This window comes from Adiantum capillus-veneris, chromosome 20 (genome assembly GCF_014529385.1).
Source record: "Adiantum capillus-veneris isolate H3 chromosome 20, ASM1452938v2, whole genome shotgun sequence".
Taxonomy (NCBI): Eukaryota; Viridiplantae; Streptophyta; class Polypodiopsida; order Polypodiales; family Pteridaceae; genus Adiantum; species Adiantum capillus-veneris.
The window spans coordinates 24053870-24068890 of record NC_140950.1 but is presented as its reverse complement, the minus strand read 5'-3'; the positions used below and the strand labels follow the sequence as shown (position 1 = coordinate 24068890).

At 41.8% G+C, this 15021-nt stretch overlaps 1 pseudogene; it reads left to right on the top strand.

Annotated features, from left to right (window-relative positions):
• On the top strand, positions 1 to 1786 carry LOC147432249 (uncharacterized; annotated as a pseudogene).
• Positions 1787 to 15021: the final 13235 nt, after the last annotated feature.

Below are 15021 nucleotides of genomic sequence, written 5' to 3'. Positions count from 1 at the left end.
ATGGCGGGACATAAAGGACGCCCTCCTGTTAGGTACATTTTCTCACCATTTTTTTGATGTCATTATTATACATGTAGAGGTGCCCGTCGATGTGCATGCCTAAAAGAAAATTGTATAAAAAATAATGTATATATTTTTACAAAAGCAAGTTGCTTCTAGAACTACCCGATGTTTGTAGCTTGCTAAATTTTATTTAGTGTCTAAAGACCTGCATGTTAACGTGAATGCCTAGAGACGATGTTTACATATGAAAAAAAGCTTTCAAATCATCCAAGCTTGCTAAATTTCAGATTAATTAAAATGTTAATTAGTGTCTAAAAACCTGCATGTTAACATGCATGTTTAGAGAAAAGTGATTAATGTTTCAAAAGAGATTATTTTTGTTTTTTATATTCAAAATTAAGAAACCCTCATGTGAGGTGTCCATTGGATTATTATATTTTTTGAAATTTTGTTCCACATTCAAAGGAGGTGCTGTCCAAATATTTTCAAAGATTGATTGTGTATTTTATTGAAGGGCAACTTAAAGACCCGCATGTCAACGTGCATGTTTAAACCAATGTTTCTAGAATTTGTTTTTATGTACAAAAGAGGTTCTAGTCATACATGTTACATGTTAGCGTGCATCTTTACAAGCAATGTCTTGTTGGAGATAGTATTTATTTTTTGTCTTCAATCTTTATTTTTTGACTATGTAAAGATTAAATTCTGTTTGAAACATTACTTATAGACATGCATGTTAACGTTCATGTTTAAAGGCAATGTTTTCATTGTTAACGTTCATGTTTAAAGCTTATTATAGACATGTTAACGTTCATGTTTAAAGGAAATGTTTTCATTGTTAACGTTCATGTTTAGAGTTTATAGACATGCATGTTAAAGTTCATGTTTAGAGGCAATGTACAATTTTTTTCAGATGTTGATTGTGTATTTTATTTGTAGTCCATCTCGTGGAAGATTAAAGAAAAGTCTACACAACCACTTGAAAGTAGTGAACAGGTGTCATCAGTGTCAGTAACAGAAATGTCAGAGTGTCATGGCATTGAAGAGGAAGAGATTCACTCTGTGGATGTTGAACAAGGGTCTATGCACGAAATTGATGACACATTGGCTCCTGAAGAAAATGAACTTCAAATTATCCCTTGGGAAATGCGAGAGGAGGTAACTGCAGCTGCAGAGATTGACGAGGAGCAAAATATTTTTATGCATAGAGGTGCCGATGTACTTCAGACCACACGTATGTTCAGTTGCTTCCACTGTCCTCCTATACCATTGTGTAGGTTGATTCCATATGCTAGAGTCAGAGGTTTAAGAGATGATTTAGGTGGATTAAAAACGGCTTTTGCAAGGGAAGGATATATGCAAGAAAAGGGAGCTTTCATTGTTTCACTTTGGACATTTAAGAGAGAGCAAACCATTGCTACAGGTAAGTTGAAGCTTCTTAAATTTGTTAAGTGAATTTCTATTTTAAAAGTTCTTTTTGAATTCACTAATTTTGGTTTCTTGTTTTGAAGATTACATCAAGGAAAAGTGGGATCCTCTTTGGATAGAAATCAATGACGAGTATGAGTTGGAGCTCAAAAGCCAACCAAGGTTTGCAGATCTGTCAGACCACATGTTTTATGTTTGGGAGGGCAACCATCGCACGCTTGCATGGACTGAAGCTATCAAAGAGAAGTTTTCCACCTCAAAGGAGAGACATTGTAGGGTCCTTTGTACTATCATAGATCCCACCAAGGTTCCTGAGATTGCATTGCTAAGTAGCTTGCAACGAATGAATGTGTGATTATTTACTAAAGCATATATCTTGTTGTTGAATACTTTATTATGGAAACGGGTTTTTGCAGTATGAACATGCATGCTTTGGTGGCCACTCACATACGGGATGAGATCTTGAACACCAATCACATATGTGCAGCTGAACATGAAAGCTACCTAAAAACTTTCCCCGACAAAGATCAAAAACTAATTGCATCTGTGCGAAGAAAGTATGCTAAAGGTGCAGAACCTTGGTATCCACTCACACGATGCTACCTTGGCATGCTAGTTTATGATGTGAGTTTTGTTTTTTTTTTTTGCTTGCAATTTATTTTTAAGTCATTTGAATAACTCTTAGACAACTTGGTTTTTTTTTTATAGATTCAAATAACTAAAGAGAAAGAGTCTAGATTGACTCAACTCAAGCAAGGAATGCCTAGAGGATGTGAAGAAGGAGAAGAGCATTCATCGTGAGATAATACATAAATATCAAGAAAGCATTGGAAAGGTACACTTCACCAAATAATCAAGCAATAGTCATTGTGTTGATTGTTGTTATGGATGTGAAGTAAAACTTCATGCTCTTTGTATTGTGTTGTAGCTCTTCAATATTTTGGATCCCAATCTTGGGACAGATTGGTTGGCAAAGATTATGTCACTCAAATGGGGACATGACAGCTGGGCAACTTTGGAGAAGCTAAACTTGATTGCACTCCATGATGCCCCTATCCAGAATAGAATCCAATGGGTTTCATAACTCGAGTCTGATAGGATCACAAGGACTGCTTTTGGTTTGAAGAAGGGAGATAATTTGTTTCGACAGTGAGTATGATTTACTAGTTATTTAATGTTTGGCTTGCTTTGTCTAAGAAATAATATTTGTTGTGGTGTTTTGCTTTTTTTAAATTTGTAGTTGGCTGCGTAGAGAGGGCTACCTTGCTCGTGTCTATGAGAGAGCAACACAACTTGTTTTGGACAATTCAAATGTGCCAGGAGGGGCACCATTGCCACATGAATGCACATTGGGGTTCTACTTTGATGAAATTAAGTTTGAAGCTAGGCCTTTTCTCTATCCTTTGGAGGTTTCTTTGGAGGCCAAAAGCAAAGATGTAGAGAAACAAGCACTCAAGAAAGTTGATACTTTTTGAATGGCAGCTCAACGATTGGCTTACAGGTTTGTAACAATTTTGATCTTGTTTTGTATGTCACTATCGAGTCATGTGTTCAATGTTTTTGTTTCTTGTTAGGTTTTTGTCACTTTTGGTTTCAAAGGGGATCTTGCCAACTCTCCCATTTGTGGTGAGACAGTGGGCACAGACTCCGTCAAAGGACACATATATGTACCCCCTAGCATGCCCACTTTGACAACATGGGAGAAAGATACATGTACATGGTGGTTAGATATGGTGGAGGGTCACATCCTTGAGAGAGACTCGAAAGAGCTTCGAGAAACCATGCTTAGGGATGCAGCAGCAGAGGCGAGACAACCACCACCTGCTACTTCAGAGGCGAGACAACCAGGTATGCTTATGTCATTCTTTAACTTTTATGTTTTCATGCTGTTGATTCTTGTAGGTTCAAAAACTGTTGTATATGTCTTTTAAGGTGTCCACTTGTCTAGTGAGAGGATGGAGACTGTAGTTGATACCACTATTGTGAAGGATGTTCTAGAGCATGGTAAGTGTCGGAATTTTTATTGTCGACTTTTATTAATACTTTGTGAAAAAGTTCACATATCATAAATATGTTGTCGCAGACTCCTTGGGCTTGATTGTTGTTAGGAGGAGCATACAATTTGTCTATGTTTTGGAGTCTCCTTTGCGTTACCCAATGCTTCCTGTTGATACACGATGTATTGCTATTGTTGGCGATTACATTTCTATTGCTGCAAACTATAGAGAGGGTACTCGCAATGCATCGTGGAATCTTGTGCATCAACATATGTCTCGAGTTCGCTCAAGCGGTGTGTCATACACTCGTGGGGGAAAGTCTGTTTCGTGGGCCGCAGCTTTTGTCTTCTTGGATCTTCCTTTTGGTGGATTGCATATTGGTTCTTCTTCTCCATCTCATTGGGATATTTGCACTGAGGAGCATGTACGATCTGCTATCCATTTGACTTTTTCTACACTTGCAGATTCTGGATGGTTGCTTATTATGGCTTCTACTTCAGGTATTTGTGTTGTGTTTGATTACTTGCATTAATATTATTTCATAATATCGGTAGTTTTTTCTTACAAGTACCTATGAATAGGAGAGGTTATTGGATGGGTGGAGAGGTTCTGTCGTGCTTCAGAGATGGTGGTACATCGTTGCATTATAGTGCTCCATCATAGTTCATATGGATATGTTGAGACTTTATCTGGTCGAATTCAGGTATTGTTTTCACTTCAGTATTGTATAGTTTTGTTGAGGCTCTTTCTTCAATGTTGTGGTTTTGTAATTTGATTTGCAGTGCCAGTGCTCTATGCTACTTATGGTACATAGGATTGGGATGCAGCCAGCATGCTTTGTGGCTGAAAGCACCACTATGTTCTCTCGCTTGGGTATCCAGCCTTCAGATTCGTTCATGACCCACCATTTTCCGGAGCCTTCCTTAGCTAGATGAGGATCAGGGATGCCTTGGTGTGGTGAGATGCAGCGGAGCCAGGCTTTTGTTGCAGCTTTTGTTGAGCTGCTTTGTCGATGTGAAGGTATTTGTTTGGAGCTTGGGTGTGATACAGCTCCCGTTTTGGCTGCATGTTTATCATATGAACGAGCAAGTGTTGCGCTTGACACCGATGAGTCTCTTATTAGAGACTATGTGGTTCCCTTGCTTTGCCCTAAAAAGCGAAGCCGAGAGGAGGCATCTACCTCTCTAGATGTTGAGAATGAGGGTGACATGCCATCGCGTGTTGACCCTTATGATGACTAGTGAGACTTCGCTCCTACTATGACATTAGGAAAAATATGGACTCTCCTTGGGCCTTTTTGATTAGTGAAGGCATGAAGAACTGTCCCAAAGCCGCATGAACTCCTAGTCCGCAATGTTCGGACATCCATAGGACCAAAATGTGCGGCTTATGCCGTAACACCTGGCACGCACGGTGGATTGTACGAACCACAGCTTTAGCCTCTTCGTGTCGAAGGCTCCGCTGCTCCTCTTCACATTCTAGTGAGGAGGAATATTGTTGTAGCCAAATCCTTGAAAATCTTGCCAATGGGCCCTGTAAACCTCCGCCAGCAACTGTGGATCTATCTCAGACTGCTCTGGCCAAGGATCCCTTATAATGAAGTGCGTTGGCAAGGAAACAGACTGAGGGGCCCGTGGTAAAGGGGAAAGAGGGGTATGAATAGGGTAATTCCAAGCCAAATATCTGTTTAGAACAGGCCAAAAAGGTGGACGTGGTGAGAGACTGAGTGAAAAAGAATGAGCCAGTGTCTCCACCCAAAAACAGACTCTACGCCGCTCCCTACGAAGACAACGAATCACTCGTTGCAAGCGAGAGACATGGGCTTTGGCCTCAACACATTCTTTTGTAGCTTTCACCCAATCAAAAATATCAAAACCTTCTTGGACAATGCTCTTACCTCTGTCATTAGTCAGCGGCTCAGGCTGGCTCACCATGAGTTGTTGAGCTGTTTGCTGTGTTAGCGCCTCATTAGATAGCCTTGACCTCCATCTCTGCATTTGACCCTCCAAAAAAGTGTGTAGGTTGTGCTGCATTTCCACTGCTAGGGCATCAAGATCATTCATATTGATAATCACATCACCAGGATGTGATGCTAAGTAATTGGCTAGGCTATTCTGCATTCGCAATCAAAGAATCTCGTCTTGAACAGAAGCAACAAACACAGAATTAGCATCCCTCAGAGTCTGTATTTCATCAGCCTGCTATTGGGCTGTACTATCCAATGCTGAGTTTTGGCTTGTCAGCTCCGCATTGCGAGCCTCCACGGCAGCCACTTGCGTTTCGAACTAGGTAACGCGTGCCTCAGTTGTCGATGCTAGCCAAACTGACCGTAGGGAATCAATAATGTGCTATAAAAAGGCTCCGCACGCCTGGAGCTGATCCGAGGGATTTGCGGTATGAGTCTCCCAAGGTAGAGCGACTCGATTAGTTTCCACCACATTGGCAGTTACCCTATTAACATCAGGGTTTTCTAGTTGCACCCATAGAGCCAGTTCCCACTGGATTGGAAGTTGTAACCCGCTCTTGCATTCTTTGATGCCAGCGTGCAACTGGGAATCCTCTGGCAGTCAGCCATTGATAAGAGACGATGTCATAGCAGGAGGTGGTGTGGAAAGCAGGACTTCCTCCCATCCTCGCTTTTGGCTCAATGTCCCTGCAGTGGCCATCTCCTGTGAACTAGAGGCCACCACTGCAGTAGAAGCACCAGCCACATCCAATACTCGAGCAGATGTTTGAGACAAACCCTCAATAGGCACGGAACTCGGAGCTCGTGTTGACGTGCGTGGTGTTGCGTGCGAGAAATCTATCATCCTCGAAGTGGCACAAAGGCCAAAGGGCAAGAGGAAAAACTTCCTGTAAGGGAAACACCAATGTAAGAAGTTGCCGGAACTTGGTATTCATTGGGGTACTGCACCCCATCTGCCTCACCACTCATTGACATTCTACTAACAATTGTTCTCTGATGATCGCTGTCCAAGCCACTGGCCCAAAGTTGGCTGAATGCAATACATTACGCGCTTTAGCAGAATGGTGTAGGTTTTGGCTTGCAACCAAATTTCTTCCAAGAACCATCGATGATATGCATCTCTTATCGCTGCATCAGTGAGCCCTGACAACTTATATTTGCCCTTCATTTTCAATCTGAACTCTAGCTCTGCCTCCAGCAGCAGGAATAACATGTGAAGCACGTACAACACCATCGCTAGGCAGGAAACATCATCTTGAAGATCTTTCAGATTTTAATTGAATCTGCAGATTGTTGACATGCACCATATCACCAAGAGCTAACTGCTCGATCAAAGACGTAGCCTGCGGGTGAACAAAAATACCTTGCCAATTGAGGTTGGTGAAGACACGCACTCACAAATCCTACAACCATGCGTCCACCCGTCTGAGAGCCAGTTGCTGCACAAGAGTAAACGGAATGCACTGTAGCAAGGAAGCCGTCATGGTGGCAAAGGCACATAGGAGAAAAGAAGAACACAGAAGCGCAGCCTTGCAAAAGCCTTGCAAAGAGCGCGAGCAAAATATAAGGTATCTACTGCATGCACGAACCCACTCACAAAGAGTTCTCAAAATAGAGCGTGCCACGGTGTCGCAACCATCATAGCCCTTCTCCCGCTTTTCGATATTGCATGTTAAAGAATCCCCAATCATGATTAAGGCGGCTTTCGACTCTTGTACCACAGCAAAGGGGAACTAAATCGAGGTAGGTGAAAAGTAATGGCGCAGTTCGAACCCATTCACCGGCACAAAAATCACCTCCCCCTTGTAAGTTAGCAAAATAAAAGGAGGTAGGCCCACATGACTTAAAAATCTAGAACGGCCCAGACCACCGTAATTTCAGCTTCTCGCGCATCTTCCCAAGGCGAGAATTGAATACAAGAACCAACTGGCTCCGCAAAAATTGTCGTGCTTTAGGGAGATCCAGCCATTACTTCCGTCGGGATTGCAGATCTTGCAGCATCACAAAACTACACAATCGCTCTTCATCTAATTCTTGCAAAACATCCAAATGATAAACAATGGAATCTTTCGAAAGAAGCCTATCCGCAATCAGAATCCGCAAGCTCAGACCACATGCTCCACTAGGGTAATTGCCTCCATTTCAAATGCCAATTTGAAAGGAGTTAGTCTTGTTGCCACTTTATATGCTGTACAATAGGCCCATAATATGGAAGGAAGTTTGACATCCCAATCCATTCTATGCAAATTAACTAGCTTTGCCAAGATGCGAACCAATTGCTTATTAGTTGATTCTGCCTGCCCATTTAGGGTAATATGGAGAAGATTTCCTGTGTAACACAAAATAAAATTGTAACATTCTCTCCATCACCTTATTCAAGAAATGGCTACCGTGATCACTAACTAACTCAATAGGACAACCATATCTGGAAAAAATATCCTTATATAAGCACCCAACAACAGAAACGCTGTATTATCTTTCAAAAGCCATGCTTCCACTCATTTAGTCGCATAATCTGTGGTCGTCAAAATATACCTATTACCAGTGTTAGCTGCAAATGGTTTAAAAGGCCCAATAAAATCCAATCCCCATTTCTAAAAAGGCTCCAAGGGTAATACTGGCTGTAAAGGCATTCTAGACATTTTAGTAAGTTTTCGTAACCGCTGACACACATCACAATGTTGTACGAAACCCCTGACATCTTGAAACAATGTTGGCCACCATAATCCAGATTATAGCACTTTCCTTGCCGTGATCAAAGCTGCAAAGTGACCCCCTCCTCCAGAACATATCCTTGTTCCTGTGGTAGTAGGACACATCTTAGCAAAACATCCGCTACTGTGCGATAATAAAACTTCCCCATGACAATCTCAAAATTCGGGCTTCAAATAGCCATCCGACGACATTGATGTCTGGACAAGAATGAAGGTATTTCTCCACTGTCGAGAAAATGGAACATCTCCTCATACCAGGTCCAGGGAATGCTAGGAATCATTCGGGATGCTTGCGTAACTGGAAGCTCATTTGCAACTACTACTGTCAAAAAGAGAGACGCATCCGGAAATTCATCAACAACCCCTGTCGGCGGCTCGCTAGAATCTAGCTGGGACAGGTAATCAGCAACCGTATGCTGGGCTCCGGGACGATGTATTACCTCAAAATCAAATTTTTGTAACAAGAGCACCCATCTGGCTAATGTTCTTATCAAATTCTGTTGGCACACCAGGTATAAAAGATCCGAATGATCCACATGAAAGAAAAACTACCGGCCCAATAGATAATGACGGAACTTCTTCACCGAGTAAATCATCCCTAAACATCCTCTTTCTGTTACTGATTAATTTTTTTCTGTGAATGATAATCGTCTGCTGGCATAATAGACATGTCAAAACCACCCTTGAGTTTGTTCGTGCATCAGCACACCGCTGTGAGCGGGAGGAAAACACACACATCGCCTCTATAACTACCCGACACACACTCTTGGGAAGATACACACACACACACACACACTATGGGGCACCACTCGGCTTACACAACACACCTGGCTGAGACAGGGAACACACCTATGGAGCGAGAGGAGAGACGATTCGTTTACCCACTCCACACAGAGAGATACACACACACACCCAAAAAACTCAGCTCAAAAGGGGAGAATTTCTGATGTTTAGATACAAATGAGCTTGGGCCAACACCAATGGGGCAAATAGCTCACACAATATGGGTAAAATAAGCCAGATACAATCACAAACTAGAGCAGAAACTTCACTCATAGGAGAAACTTACACAAAAAAACAGCAGAAAAGAGTGAGGAATTTGGCAAAATGGACAGTTCCATCGCGTCCGGAACGGCCCAAAACCCCAGTCTACAATGTCAAAGTGCTCAAATCCGACCTCGGATGAGCAGTTTACGGCCAAAACAGGCTCCAAAAACCCCAAAAACACAGCTGCGGTTGTTCCTCCTCTTCTCTCCACGTTTTTTTTGGTCTTCTCTCAGTTTTTTCAGTTCCCACACTTAGCTTTATTACTTGGGCACCCTTGGCCTTTTAGATGACCTCAAGGCCAAAAACTGACCTCGCAGTGCATAGTTATCACCTTTTTGCACTCAACTTTTTTCCATAATGCATCCCGCCACCACGTGAAGTGGCCCCAAAATATGGTCCTCATGATGACCTTTCTGCATAATTATCGCAAGAAAACATCCACGTTGTGTCCGTACTCATCCACGTGCAAGTATTGACCCCATTCGGCCTCCTGACGCCACTAGATGCCATCTAATGCACCTGCTTACCTCATGTCGTCGGCCCGCGGATAGCTTCCTCGAGAATTTTTACACGCTACCAACTCCTCATTATTGTAGAAAAAACACACTATGTACATGCTGTCCTACCTGTACACATGTGGGCCCCACATAACCACCTGGCTCTGGAAAATGGGCAATCCTTTATTTGATGCACCATGCATGGGTATGTACATATGCGCAATCCCTTGCTCCAAAAAACTCCTAACATAATTTGCCCATCCCCTAGCCTGCTAGAGCATTCATGCTCAGCAGCAGCACTAGTAGATGCTCATTCCACCTGGATCAAAGGCCAAAGGCATATCGCCTGATTCACAAGAAGCATCATAACACCACACCTACATTTGTCAACAATCAACCAAAATGCACCATAGGCATATCCAACTAACACATCGGCCCTTTCTGGAGTTCCAAAAGCATAAATATTGCATGCCACATTCAACCCAACCGATAGAGACAACTCAAGTGACTCGTCACCTGGCATCTTGGCTTCACCAGCCATAGCAACTACCTGGAAATCCTGCACCCAAGTAGCTAAAAGCATTGTGTAAAGGTAAAGTTGTTGATATCCAAAGCACAAAAGTATCCCCACAGCACACATATCCCTAGCATAGGCATCCACATAGATGAGATTGGACTCATATATGCCAAACCCCTTCTCATCATCATAAGCATACTCATCATCACACATAACTTTATCCACCTCATAATCATGGATAGCACCACTATCCATATCTTCTAGCATGAGTTCATTAGTCTCCAAGAATACAGATCCCTGCTCTTAACCACAATCATGCTCACAAATCGGTTCAATCACTGCACTTACATCAAAATATGGCTTCAAAACAGGCTCCACATCCAACAAATCCACAAAATGGATCTCAACCTTGCCCTCTTCTCTAATTTCCAAGGAACTAGTATCCAAAGATATGTGCTCATCATCAATAACCTCGACCTCACACTCACACCCAGAATCACAAGGTACACAAGTAGCCAATGCATCCTCTTCAAGAATTTTCAATCCTGTATCCAAAGCATTACTTAGCTCTTTAGTCTCTTCCATAAACCTGTCAACCTGCAAGACCTCTTTACGCTTCACAATAGACCTTGGGAAGAAACGAGAAACATCATAGGATAGGCTACTTTTCACCTGCTTAGGCTTAACTTCATCTTCCATGTCAAATCCATCTTGCACATGCATACCTGTACTAATACCATGTTCCTCAAGACGCTTAAACTTCCATTCCTTGTGCTTTGCAATGCATACCGCATCTTCAAAAGACTCGGGCCTCTTCAACTCAACTTTGAACCGCAACCAAGGTGACAAACCATCAACAAAAAAACTTTTCTTCAATGAATAAGGGGGGGTCTCATCCTTAAGAGCAGCACACCAACGAGTCCATAAATCTGTAAAACCTTGTACATAGGCATCAACACCTTGACAAGAACCTTGCTTAAGAGCATTGAGCTCATTCCATACTGCATTTGCATCTTCCACAACCTGGAAACGCTCTAAAAAATCTTCTATAAACTTGTCAGGACTCAAACCATAAGAAGAAGCCACTGCTTCTTTAGCTTCCAAATCCATGAACCAAACACAGGCCTCATCTTTCAAAAGCAATCCAAATAGCCTCAAAATCTTGTCCTCATCACACATATTGTTGCTTATGCATGCCACCTCGACTTGCTCCAGAAAGTCTTCCGCATCTTCACCACTTCTTCCATGAAATTCTGAATAAGAGAAAGCCATGGATACCCAAGTTACAATGCTTTGAGAACCCCTTCGAACACACATGCAAGAACCCAAGACTTTTGACTGACTCGATTCCTAGAAACTTCAATGGAGCTCAACTTAGATAAGGACAAACACATGCACATCAAATGAGTTTTCATAGTTAATCATCGGAATTACAACAGGCAAAGGACATTCCAGGATCTCTCTTAATCTTCTTGGCCCGAACATAAAGACTATGCGCTGCTGGAAAAAAATCTTCCTGGACACACTGAGTTAAATGAAAAGGAGTGAATTGAGGTCCATTTTGATCATCCATTAAAGCCAACCATGCAGCTTCCAAGAAGGCACACCTGACTTATCCTCTAATTTTGCCAAAATTTCAGCAGCATTACAACATAAAAGGATCAAAAGACCAAAAAACCAGCCATCATAACTTGGAATAAATTTGGCAGAGTTTCCCTAGAAGTAGAGCAGTGTGAACCCAAAATATAGAATGTATATGTATGCATAAACTGCCAACAATAGAACCCGAGCATCTAATAGGACTCACTAGTACATAGCCTATGGCGAGGTCACAAAAAAGGTGCTTCAGCTACCTGTATCACCGAAAGGATCTCCACATTTGAGAATCCCCCAGCTCAATAAAACCTCACGCTATCGACACTCACACGAAGGCTAATGCAAATCGCGTATAGTCAAGTCTCAGAACAATCCCTGCCATACCCTCAAAGTGGAACTATTACAGGTGAAAGAAAGGCTATACAAAGATATGCAACAAGATGGCGTAGATAAGGACCACCCAAAGTGGAGGTTAAGCTGGCTGAACAAGAATCCGAGATACCTGATTTTGTTCACAAGAGCACCTGCAACCCTTCAAAGAGATCCAACCTTCTGTCCTGTACCTAGAGTAAGGACATGGCAAGCGCATGAAGCACTGCAAAAGAAGAGGTCAACTTGGCTTAATTTCCCCAGGCTGCTAGCTCCAGAGAGAGGCCAAGCGATAGAGGAATACATGGTGAAAACCCTAACGGATGCCATGTATTTCTTCAAGAGTCTGCCAGATCTCTCCTGTGCCATGTTATGTAAGATCTGCAGAATGCTGCTCACATGTATACAAGTTTTTAATGAGCCTGAGCAAACAAGAGCCCCATGGCTAACATTCTTGGAAGGAAACAAAGGCTTATGCTATGACCTGAGCGGGCAACCTTCAGAAGAAGTCCTTTACGAATTCTATGTCAGATGTATGTTCCGGCCATCAAATAATATGCTAGCCTTTGAAGAAGCATTCTACACTGGATTCTTCACCTGGTGAACGAAGATATTTGCGCTGGTGATCAGCAACCTAACATCTAGGTTTGTAGGCTACTCAGTGGTGGAGCTGAACAATAAAGTAACAATGCAATTTCTGCAAGTACCTGACAAAGAACGAAGAATCAGACACCAGAAGGCACTGGACGCGCTTAAAGACCGCCTCGCCAGTCGTCAACCCGAAGACTGTTTCAGCCCATAAAGCTGTGTCAAGGGACAACACAGGCGAGGAGGGGGGGAATGTTAGTAGCAAGCTAACACGGACACCATTTTTCAGAGTTCTCTTTGTAAAACATTTATTATTTTGATAAATCGGGAATATTGTAACTCCTATTTTCTCGGATAAACTTTGTAATTAATGAGCCGCGGCTACAAGCTTCCAGATTTTATCAGCCAGTCATTTCCTAGCTTTGGTAGAACTCCAGATTATTAGTTTTGACCACCCAAAAACCTTGGCTAAGGTATAAAAGCCAATTTTTGTAAGTTTTTGATAGGTTTTGGATAAGAAATACACAGCGTGAGCTAACGGCGCTCACTTCTCTCCTTCTCGCGCTTCCTACTCCCTCTCCGGTTGTCACATTGCAATTGCATTTGTTGCATTGCAACCGCAGGTAAGAGCTCTACGCATTGACGTAAGCCATTCACAGTATTTCGTAGCTTTTGGCATCGCCGACTCGCGGCCTATTTTCATTATTACTAAGAATTACACTTTTAAATTGAAAACTAAGCATAGGTGGGGTATTGGGGCATCATTGCTAAGCATTTAGATGCATTCTGGGTCAAAAACGACTAGGTCAAAAATCTAATGCTGCTAATAATCGCAATTTTGGAACTTGACCTAAAGTGGGGTTTAAGGCCATAAACATGTGTACTTAGGTCTTATAAACTTGTCCTAGAAGTTTTGTTATGTTTGGATGTCATTTGATGCTATAACGAATGTGAATTGTTTGCTGATGAGCGATTGGCTTTTGGTGATTTCAGTCACTTGACTGTAGCTTGAGTTAGATGCGAGTTGTTAGTTGTTTTTCGAGAGATTGACAACCTCTTGTAGCCTCTATGCACTAGTCGAGTCAGCTTCGTCCCATGGTTTGATAAATTAATTGTGGTTCTCGCTAATACTGCAATAAGATAGGATGGTGAGGTTAGACATGCGTCCCACAATTCTTGATTCCTACATTATGCATTGGACGAGGATAGGATGGACATAACACAAGTTGTCAGATAGAGTGGAACAACTAGCCCAACTATATGAGTTGAGACTCAAAGCATTTGTAGACTTCGACACAAAAAATGACAAATAAAAGAATTTCATGACCAACATATGATAAACAAGGAGTTTCAAAAGGGTGACTATGTATTGGTCTACACATTGAAACATCATCCCAAGAAACTGAAAAAGTGAGGTAACGGCCCATTTGTGAGGTAACGGCCTCAACTGAGAGTATGTACATACAAGTGTGAGGAATAATTTTGGCAAATTTTTGACCAATTAATAATAGTATTCAATAATTTTCTTGCCTTTTTAACCTCAGAATATGAAGATTTAATAAACAGAGCCAAGAAATTCAAATTTGAGTTTTGAAAGTAAACGTCAAATCTACAAAGCAAGAGCTTCAAGTATGTCAAATAGGGAAGGATTTGGCACATGAAGAAATTTGGGCCAACTTAAAATCACGAATTGTAGAATCACGAATTTGGACCAGAATTGTAGAATCATGACCAACTAATGGCCACGTGTCCAATTGATGAACCTTCTGAGCCGTAGATGGTATGATAGGTAAGTATACACAATGCACTTGGGACAACCCAAACACATATAAGAAAAATAGGCAAATCAAGCCTCATTTGTAGATAGTCATTTTGAGAGAGAGAGAGAGAGAGAGAGAGAGAGAGAGAGAGAGAGAGAGAGAGAGAGAGAGAGAGAGAGAGAGAGATTTTTTGACCTAGAGCTGCCGTTGAATTTTTTCTTTCTATGGCCACACCGGACACCCACTCTACACCAGATTTCGTAGGTATGATCCTTACTAGTACATGAATAACTGTGAATGGTTAAAATGTGTAAGCAAATACTCACAGCTATAGAATCAATTAAATCTGAGATGACATTTTGGGAAATGGTCAGAGCACATTAGGAAGGGCCTCGGGGGTGCACCATGTAATCATGTTAATGTATAGTGTGAGTTCGAAAGGAGGGGTTTTAAAATGCCAAAATGTTGCGCAATTTAACAAAGATACATTAAAATAACGGGTTTTTATATTAATTTTGGAAAAAAATCCTAAAATAAGG